This window comes from Molossus molossus, unplaced genomic scaffold (assembly GCF_014108415.1).
Source record: "Molossus molossus isolate mMolMol1 unplaced genomic scaffold, mMolMol1.p scaffold_m16_p_3, whole genome shotgun sequence".
Lineage (NCBI taxonomy): Eukaryota > Metazoa > Chordata > Mammalia > Chiroptera > Molossidae > Molossus > Molossus molossus.
This window is the reverse complement of record NW_023425366.1, coordinates 131,140,920-131,149,766: the sequence shown is the minus strand read 5'-3', so window position 1 is coordinate 131,149,766 and position 8,847 is coordinate 131,140,920.

Here is an 8,847-nt window from a genome sequence, read left to right as displayed (position 1 = left end):
TCGGCCTCCCTTTTCCGCCTTGGCGCTGGTCTTAGTTCACTCCCCATCGTTTCTCCGTGACCCCATCCTCTGCCCTCTGCATACATGCTGAAATTGGGTGTTTGTCCTCCAGGTGGCCGTTCACAGCACTTCCAGGGACTGATGTAAGCGGTTGGAGAGCTGGCCAAGTCTTTAGTGATCTGGGGTTTCCCAAAGTAGGGTACATACACATGATTTTTCGTGGTCATAGATGGACTTTTTTTTACATTTATAGTTATGAACTTGTCCATCAACACCCATGAAAATGTACAGCTACACGGAACCTGTGCTGTCACGAACAGCATTGTTTAGACGGTGGTCATGAGGAAAGTGACTGTCGAGAAAGCCCTCCGAGGGCTGCACAAGCAGAAGGTGGAGGCGGAACGCGGACAGCTGCGTCGGGAGCCCCTGTCCAAGTCCAGTCTCCCACACGTAGGAGATGAGAACTGGAGGCCGGAGCTGCTGAGTCACCGCCCGGGTCACACAGCCACGGCAGGCCCGGCAGGACAGGGCTGTCACGAAGGCTGCAGCTCCCCGAGCTCGCCCAGGAAGACCCGTCTGGAAGGAAAAGCAGCAGCCGTCCTCTCTGAAGCTCACTGGGGACTGAAGCCTGGGGACGGTGGGCAGACAGGGAGCCCAGCAGTGTGGGTTCCGACTTAGGAGTGAGCATTGCATACAGCCTGTCTGGGGCCCCACAGCCTAGGAGCCCGACAGAACGTTGCAGCCTCTGCAAAGGTGAGCAGAGGGCCCTATGGCTGAGCGTCCACACGGCTCCGATTCTAGACTCTGAAGGTGGACCACCCAAAGACAGCAGCCTGGCGCTGGGGCGAAAAATAGGAGAGCTCGACAGCAGCCCGAACACGGGTGCCCGTGCCTCGTCCTGTGCCAGGAGCCGAGAGGGGGGACTGAGGCTGTCCCTCTGCCTCCAGCCTGGGGCTCTGCTGTCTGAACACGGGTGCCCGTGCCTCGTCCTGTGCCAGGAGCCGAGAGGGGGGACTGAGGCTGTCCCTCTGCCTCCAGCCTGGGGCTCTGCTGTCTGAACACGGGTGCCCGTGCCTCGTCCTGTGCCAGGAGCCGAGAGGGGGGACTGAGGCTGTCCCTCTGCCTCCAGCCTGGGGCTTTGCTGTCTGAACACGGGTGCCCGTGCCTCGTCCTGTGCCAGGAGCCGAGAGGGGGGACTGAGGCTGTCCCTCTGCCTCCAGCCTGGGGCTCTGCTGTCTGAACACGGGTGCCCGTGCCTCGTCCTGTGCCAGGAGCCGAGAGGGGGGACTGAGGCTGTCCCTCTGCCTCCAGCCTGGGGCTTTGGCTGTTCTGAGAAGGGCTTTTTGTTGATGACCAGGCATATAAATGAGGACTTACACGACTCATCTCTTAATTCTCACAGTTCTAAGAGGTAGGTACCGTCCTCATACTTTATATGTAAACACTCTTCTGTAACCTTACTGGTCCCTCAAGGAGAGGACTTATCCCAGTTTAAAAGCAGAAGTCGTAGGCCTTACAGCGTCTCTGGGAACACAGGCAGCTGCCTAACTCCACTTGAGTAAAACTGGTCAACAAGTCCTAGGGCAGTGCCCAGGCTGGAATGTGACAGGGCCCTTTCCCACATGAACTAGTGTGTCCTTGCCTTCCCCGACTCGCCCCTTGGCCACCTCTGTTACTTTGGCAGGGCTTGTTTGGTGACCTTAAACTTGAGGAAAGCTGGAGCAGGCCTCAGGGTCCTGTCTAAGTTCTGTCACCTGTCGCTTCTCACACGGCTGGGTTACATTCCCACTGTGGGCTTCAGTTTCCCTTTGGTGAAATGAAGGGTGTGGAGTAAAGCAGTGATTTGCAAACGCTCTTAACTATAAAACTCTTTTGCTACGAAAATGTGTCAAATCCTAAAGCTTAAAGACAGGCTGTGGGAGACAGTGCGGGAACAGATGGTGGAGGAGTCTGTACTGGGTGGTAGGAGGGAGTGGATGGTGGAGGAGTCTGTATTGGGAGGGAGGAGGGAGCGGATGGTGGAGGAGTCTGTATTGGGAGGGAGGAGGGAGTGGATGGTGGAGGAGTCTGTATTGGCGGGAGGAGGGAGTGGATGGTGGAGGAGTCTGTATTGGCGGGAGGAGGGAGTGGATGGTGGAGGAGTCTGTATTGGGCGGGAGGAGGGAGTGGATGGTGGAGGAGTCTGTATTGGCGGGAGGAGGGAGTGGATGGTGGAGGAGTCTGTATTGGTGGGAGGAGGGAGTGGATGGTGGAGGAGTCTGTATTGGGCAGGAGGAGGGAGTGGATGGTGGAGGAGTCTGTACTGGGTGGGAGGAGGGAGTGGATGGTGGAGGAGTCTGTACTGGGCGGGAGGAGGGAGTGGATTGTAGAGGAGTCTGTATTGCGAGGGGAGTCCTTGGCTCTGTTGAGCGTAGTTGGAAAACCACTGGATCTTATTTCTAACAAGTCCCTTAAATGCTGGCATTCTAGGAGTCTTAGGTCCAAGGTGCCTCAGGCCTTGAGCCTGGATCAGAAATTAATGCCTGTTAGAAAATCCTCGTCCACCTGCATCAGGATCGCTGGCCAGATAGTTTGATAGGTGACCTCCTGGGTGGCTTTGGAGTACTGCCGTCTGGGAAACAGAGCAGCTACTAGGTGTTTGGACTGTTTGGACGGACACAGTGGAACCTTGGTTTTCTACCTTAATCGTTCCGGAAGGCTGTTTGAAAACCAAAGCATTTTTTTCCCATTAGAAATAAAGTAAATTGAATTCATTGGTTCCAGCGCCCCGAGTGATTCCATTTTAACCTTTCTTATATACAGTAATTGTGTAATGTACTGTCTATAAGTAAACACTTTAAAGACAAAATGGACATGGAACGTAAATTAAAACTTAGCAAGAAAGAAAGAAAATGCACAGTAATAAGTGAAGTGAAATCTGATGATGAGCAAAGATGAAAGCAAAAAGCATGCAAGTAATCGCAGCGCAATCTCCCGAGGAGTTAAGGGGTAAGCGACACACTCGCTCTCCCTTTGTCACCTGAGATGCATGACTGTCACACGGGTGTCAGCACGAAAGGGCTGTGGGGCTGAGAAGCAAATTGTTCGAGATGGGAGACATTTGAAAACCGAGTTTTGACTGTACTTTAAACGAGTGTGGGAGACCTTACAGCAAGTTAAAAAGTGACCAAAGGTTGCCAGCAAAGCTTTCGGTGAAGAACATGGACTGGATAGCAGACAGACTTACCCGGCCAGCCCCTCAGTCCTGTATGTGGACTAGGGGTAGAATGGGGACTGGTCTTCATGTTACCAGTGGTGCGGGTGAACAGCTGAGAGCGAGCCAAAGCTTTCTCCTTGCAGAAGGGGCCAAGGTGTTTCCCGTGCGTGGGGCTGAAGGAGCAAGCACGGGGGTCAGGGAGCAGCAAGGCTCAGGCTCTGACTGAACCATGGGCCCTAAGACACATTTGTAAGTCAGGGGAAAACCCTGGAAATAGCAAGCGCTGCAGGAAGGAAACCGGACGCTGCTCCTTTCCTTAAGTCACCCCTGGTTTCTGCACCCAGCTGATGAGGCCCCGCGCAGGAGCATGCATCGCGGAGGGGCCGCCCTGGGCCCCGTCTGCAGCTGCCTGCGTGCGGCCCACAGAGCCCTGGGAACGCGTACAAACCGTAAGAATGGCTCCGAGAGGACAGCAGTGAGGGTGGGAGGTTTCCTTACACTGGGAGCCTGACTCAGCTCTCAATCCCTACATCTCTGGTAGCTGCTAAAGTTAATACTGAAAATACTAGTAATTTGTATAATTCATCAAACCCTTAATGAGTGTCAGGTACCGTGCTGAATGCTTTGGTACACATGTTTGGTTGAGGTGGTTGAATCTCCCCAATTGAACAAGTCGGGGAAAAGGCTCAGATTAAGTAACTTGCCCGAGGTCACACTGGTGGCAGGTGCACAATTAGGGGTGAGCCCTGCTGATCTGACCCCAGAGCCACTCCAGCACTCAGAGCCCAAAAGGCTTCATGATGCTTCACTTCAGGGGGGGCACCAGCTGGTGATAGCCTCTGGGTTGGAGCTTGCTCATCCCTGCCTGCTTCGCCTGGAGAGCTCTCCCCTCCAACCCGGTTCGAGCGTGCTGGCCCGGAACGAGCGTGGACTGGTGACTCCCAGGTGTTCACTGACCAGATATTTTACAACACACATTCCTGAATGAGTTAATGTTTTGTAGAGTTTGTCAAACAGTGCCTGGACTGTGGTAGGTACAACAGGTGTTTTCTTTATATTTTGATAATGTTTTTTATTGATTTTTTAGAGAGAGAGAGGAGGGGAGAGATAGAAACATTAACGTGAGAAAAACATTGATTGGCTGCTTCCTGCATGCCCCCTGCTGGGGACTAAGCCCACAGCCCAGGCACATGCCTGACTGGGAATCGAACCGGGACCTCTGCGTGGACAACACTCAATCCACTGAGCCCCACCCGCCGAGCAGTTCTACAGTAAAAGGAACAAAAGAATAAACACAGAATTTGAAAGGACTGGGCGACATGTTGCCATCACTGCCTGTCACTTAACCTGTTACATCGCTGGAGCAGGTTATAGCTGTGACAGTTGTAGCTGTGTCCGTCAGTGCCTGCATCAGGCGTGTGAGCTGCTGTAGATGAGAACACAGAACGTGTTTAGAGCCCTACCGGGGTGGCTCCGTTGGTGGAGCGTCATCCCTCACACCAAAGTGTTGCAGGTTTGACTCTTGGGTCAGGACACATACCTAGGTTTCGGGTTTAGTCCCTGGTTGGGGCACATATGGGAGGCATCCGATCAATCTCTCTCCCTTCCCCCCCTCCCTCAGATCAATTGGGGGAAAAAAGTGCTTAGAGTGATGCTGGGACGGGAGAAGTGCTCCCTCCATGTCAGTTGAGATCAGCAGCAGTTCTGACTAGAGCTCGGAGAGGGATTCGGATGTGCAGGCGTTGAAGACACGCTCAGCTCGGGGTCACTCCCCTTAGCTTGAGATGCACCTCATGTCTGGTACGTGACAGTAGGGTTTCATTCTAGGCCTCTGACACTATCAGTACTTCCTTTTTCTAATTTAGTGATTTGAGGGGGAGTAGAAACACCAATCCACTTATTTGTGCATTTATTGGTTGCTTCTTGTATGTGGCCTGACCAGAGATCAAACCCACAACCTTGGTGTGTTTGGATGATGCTCTAAACAGTGGAGCTACCCAACCAAGCTCAGTGTTCTTCCCATTGAACCCATTTTCTTTTCTTTTTAAAATCCTCACCCGAGGATATTTTTCATTTTATCTTCAGATAGTATGGGAGGGGGAGGACGGAGAGAGAGAGAAACATCGATGTGAGAGAGACACATCAGTTGGTTGCCTCCCACACAACCCTGACCATGGCCAGGGACCAATCTGTAACCCACATATGTGCCCTTGACCAGAATCAAACCCACGACTCACTGGTCCACTGGCTGATGCTCTAACTGGCCAGGGCTTGAACCCTTTTTCAGCAGGCAGCTGTCCACAGCCAGTCACCGGCCCATCCCTGCAGCAGGGCGCGCAGCCACCACCGCCACCCTGCCTCTTTTGCCTGTGTTCACCACCACTCACCTGTGGGGTCACACCGGTCGCCCTGCCCCGTCGTGGCAGCGCTCGGACTGATGCAAGTAAAAAGGAAGAGGAAAGCATCCCCCAGCCATGTGTTCCTGAGTCTGCCCACCACGTCCCAAGTGCCAGTCCTTGTCCCGCATGGGCAGTGGCAGAGCATGTGGTTGGGCCACAGCCTCGGTCCAGCAGACAGCTTTTGTGGAGTGTGCCTGTGAGGAGTCTGGTCCATTCATGTGATGTACACATTTTTTCTTTTCTCCATCACCATTTATCCCTCTGTGTCCTCTTCCACCTCCCTCCCCTCTCCCCCCAGCAGTCACCAGTGTTGTCCATGTCCATGAGTTCTCTTTTCTTCATTTTTGCTCAATCCTCCACTCTTTCCAGTACCCCACCCGCCCCACAGAACTGTCTGCCTGCTCTGTCTCGGAGTCTCTCTGTTTTGCTTGGTAGTTCAGTTTCTTCATTAAATCCCACATATGAGTGAAATCATACAGTACTTGTCTTTCTCTGATTGGCTTATTTCACTCAGCATAATGCTGTCCAGGTCCATCCATGCTATCACAAAGGGTAAGATTTTCTTCCTTTTTATGGCCAAGTACTACTCCATTATGTAAATGTACCGCAGCTTTTGTATCCACTGATGGACACTTGTGCTGCTTCCAGATCTTGCCTATTGTACATAATGCTGCAATGAACATAGGACTGCATATATTTTTTTGAATTATTGTTTCAGGTTTCATCGGATAATTCTTAGAAGTGAAATCACTGGGTCATAGGCAGTTCCGTTTTTAATGTCTGGAGTACAGTAAACCCTTGATTTTGCAGACCTCAATTTAACAGACTTCAGATTTAACTAACAAAATGTCCAGTCCATATGTCCTGTGAAAATTAACTCCCTGTTAATTTTGAAATGCTTAAATTTGCTTATAATTAAAAGGTTATTTTGTTATTAATTTTCTGTTATTTTTAACAAATTTTAGTGAACAGGCCATATGTTGAGCAAAAAAACAGTAATTTAGCAGACATAAATATTATGTATCTACAACTATAGTCTACATATTTAAATCCAAAGTCACTGCTCATAAACAGTATCTGGTGAATGATGAGCATGTGACCCCACTGCACTGCGTGGTGATTGTCTCATGGCATGGCCTTCTGCAACCGTTTTTTGCTTTTTTGTTAATCCTCACCCGAGCATATTTTTCCTTTTTTTTTTGTTTTATTTTAAAGAGAGAGTGAAAAGGGAGGGAGGGAGAGAGACAGAGAGAGAGAAGCATCATTGTGAGAGAGACACATTGTTTGGTTGCTTCTGCACAACCCGGGCCAGAGATCAAGCCTGCAGCCCCTCAGTCCACAGACATCCGATGCTCTAAGCACCGAGCCGAAGTGGCCAGGGCTCTGTAGCAGTTTTAACAGCAGGCTGCTGTTCCCACGGCCGCTAAACCATGCCCCAGCCATGTGCATTTGTTTAGTTGAGGTGATTTACTAGACCTATTCAGCATAAATTTAAAATAACACTAATACATATAGAAAACTTTGCTGTGAAATTCAACTCTTCATACATAACTTTAATTACACAAACATGTCTACATAAAACATGTAAACTAATTTGTCATACACATTTGGAAAACCTACTTTACTATATAACAGACTTTCAGCTTTAACGGACACCCCCTTTCCTCAATTAGCCATTATATCGAAGTTTTACTGTAGCTCCAAACTGCTTTCCACAGGCTGTACCAGTCTGCATTCCCACCAGCAGTGCACGAGGTCCCACTTTTCTCCACACCCTCGCCAACACTGGCTGTTTGATGATTTGTTGATGGCGGCCATCCTGACAGGTGTGAGGTGATACCTCATTGTGGTTTTAATTTGCATTTCTCTGATTAGTTATGTTGAGCATCTTTTCATGTCTATTGGCCATCTGTATGTCCTCTTTGGAGAAGTGTCTATTCAGGTCTTTTGCCCATTTATTAATTGGATTTTTTGGTGTTGAGTTTTATAAGTTCTTTATAACTTTTGGATATTAATTCCTTATCATATGTATCATTGGCAAATGCATTGTCCCATTCAGTGGGTTGTCTTTTCATTGTGTTGATGGTTTCCTTTGCTGTGCAAAAACTGTTTAGTTTGATGTAGTCCCATTTATTTTTATTTTGTTTCCCTTGCCCGAGGAGAGAGATCAGAACAGAAACATTGCTATGAGAAAGGCCCAAGATTTTATTGCCTATGTTTTTTTCTAGGATTGACAAGGTTTCAAGTCTAACATTTAAGTCTTTTACCCACTTTGAGTTTTTTCTTGTGTTTGGTGTGAGAAGGTGGTCTAGCCCCCCCCCCCTTTTTTTTGCACGTATCTGTCCATGTTTCCCAACACCATTTATGGAATAGACTGTCTTTAGCATTTTGTATGTTTTTTGCCTCCTTTGTCACATTTGAACTGACCATAAAGGTGTGTTTATGTCTGGGCTCTCTGTTCTGCTCCCTTGATCTGTATGACTTCTTATGCCAATGCCATGCTCTTACGATTACTGTTGCCTGATACCAAGCAGCGTGATTCCTCCAACTTTGTTCTTCTTTTCAAGATTGCTTTTGATATTTGGGGTCTTTTGTGGGTTGTACATGTGATGTACAAATTTTCAATAAATGACTAAAATTCAAACATTCCTCATCAAAGACAGGACGAAGAGAGGAAACCCGTTCATTTGTACTTCCTTTGCAGCAGAGTTTGTACACAGGCGCTGTAGCAGCCTCGTTCCATGCTGCACACCCAGTAAATGGCATACCTAGGGAAGGGAACCAGGAGTAACTTCTCTATGGAGAAGACCCAGCCATTTGGCAGTTTGTCAGAGTTATATATCTATGAAGCAAGTTTCTGTAAAGCAAACTGTTTCCTCATTAACAGCTCTTATGAAATTGAAGGGGAAAACCAGACTGAGCTGAAAATCTGGCAGGTCCACCACTAGACAGCGGAGAGCATAAGACCCTTAGCTTTTTACCAACCAGGAAGCCCCCTTCCAAGTCCATGTTTGGAAAGGCTCCTTCCCTTTAGTGAGACTGAAGTGCCACCCCTCACCACCAGGTGGCTCCACCATCCCAGGTCACCCTTTAGAATTGGAAGTTTCAGTTTCAGGAAAGCCAGTGCTCTGCTGTTAACATTCTGAGTTGGAAGGGACATGGCACAGGCACACATGGTTCAAGACTGTGGAGATACGAGCTGCCCTCCAGAAAAGACGAACAAATCTGGGGTATAGAGTGCACGCATCATAC